This window comes from Nematolebias whitei, chromosome 2 (assembly GCF_014905685.2).
Source record: "Nematolebias whitei isolate Nwh7 chromosome 2, NemWhi1, whole genome shotgun sequence".
Lineage (NCBI taxonomy): Eukaryota > Metazoa > Chordata > Actinopteri > Cyprinodontiformes > Rivulidae > Nematolebias > Nematolebias whitei.
The window spans coordinates 23,733,111-23,734,723 of NC_056499.1; the positions used below are offsets into that span (position 1 = coordinate 23,733,111).

Here is a 1,613-nt window from a genome sequence, read left to right on the forward strand (position 1 = left end):
CCACACTAAAGGGATGGTTGTCCTGACAGCTGCTCAATAATCTGAGCTCTTAAATAGACACATTGAGACAATGAGGCTAAAGACTGATTAGTTTACAGGCCCTATGATCCTCAGCTCACACAGAAACACAACATTGTATAAATATTATAAAAACAAATACATTTTAGATAGATAGATAGATAGATAGATAGATAACACTTGAAATAATAAAATAGAAGCTGAATACACAAATTTGAAAAAAGACAATATGCACATGCACAAGGAGGTAGTAGACTACTACATTTATGATTAGTATACACATCTAAGCATACATATAGGCCTATATATGCACATGTAAATATATACATACGCATAAGTAGCATGCAGTAAAAGCATAACATTAACTGTAAACGGTTCAAAATATCCTAATGCATGCTCAATAATCCAGGTAGAAAAATCTAAAAAAGTTAAGTCTGGTCCTCTGGACATTCAAAAAAACAAAACAAAACAAAAAAATTGTAGAAACGTTTCGCCTTTCATCCGAAAGACTTCTTCAGTCAGAGTGAAGAAGTCTTTCGGATGAAAGACGAAACGTTTCGACAATTTTTTTTTGTTTTGCTTCGATTTTTGAATGTCCAGAGGACCAGACTTAACGTTTATTCGGTCTACAGCATGGAGTGCACTGTATTAGTGTGAAAAGTAGCTTACAGTTGTTCTTGTTCCTTTATTGAATAAATTTAGACCAAAACATGAACACTTAAATATAGAAACAGCCTCCAGAACACAAAAGGCACAATAATGAATAGTGACTTATGCAACCACACAGACACACGCGCGCGAACACGCACAAACACACACACACACAGTCAGATTCAAGCACAAATCAGACATGTTTTCCTCTTATTCCTCAGCAGCAGTGCAGTCAGCTGCGAGTCACGTGACTGGCTTGCCTAGTCTCACTGAGCATGCGCAGACCCCTCAGTGTTGTCAGGCAAAATATAAGGGAGCCAGCAGTAAAAGCCGAGATCTGCAATAGATAAACACACAGACTCGCACACACACACCGGCTGACGCGCGCATGCACCCACGCACACACTCACCGCAAGCATCAATAGGAAGACGCTCCAGAACTGTGACGACTGTGCTCGGATTTCTTTCTTTAGGTTTTGTGTTTCAATACGTTTTTTTTTTCATCTATTTTTTTTTCCAGTGGGGGGAGAAAGAAAGAGAGAGAGAGGGAGAGAGGGAGAGAGAGAAGTACGTCCTTTAAGAGGGGGGAGCAGCATTTGAGGCAAGGACAGCATCCCATTCTCCATCCTCTCTGGAGGTAAGTGTGGATGCGGTGGGGGTGCAGAGCCGAGGGTGGGGGCGATCCGCCCGAGTGCATTTGTGTTAAACCGTCATCTGAGCAGGAGGAATGGCGAATATGTATTTGTGCCTCTGCGTTTGTTTGCATGCAGCGGTGTTGGGGGGCGTGGGGGGGGTGGATGGGGCCATTTGTCGGTGACTATTGGTATGTGAGACGACAGAGGCCAGGGAAGTTCAGGGGGGGTCAGATGCTAGCAGGATGGAGAACATGGCAGCAGGAGCGTAGAGAAAGGATCAGCTGAGGAGGACGGCGACATGCTGGGGGG

General features: G+C 43.5%; 1 protein-coding gene across 3 annotated transcripts in view; it reads left to right on the forward strand.

Annotated features, from left to right (window-relative positions):
* The first annotated feature begins 957 nt into the window (after nt 1-957).
* The window catches only part of LOC119423493 (protein mono-ADP-ribosyltransferase PARP6), a 27,261-nt gene continuing 26,605 nt past the window's right edge, over nt 958-1,613 (forward strand). For all 3 annotated transcript variants that reach the window (XM_037690892.1, XM_037690899.1, XM_037690907.1), the window contains exon 1: nt 958-1,306. The gene's annotated coding sequence lies outside the window, so the exon portion shown is untranslated. The remainder of the gene's footprint in view (nt 1,307-1,613) is intronic.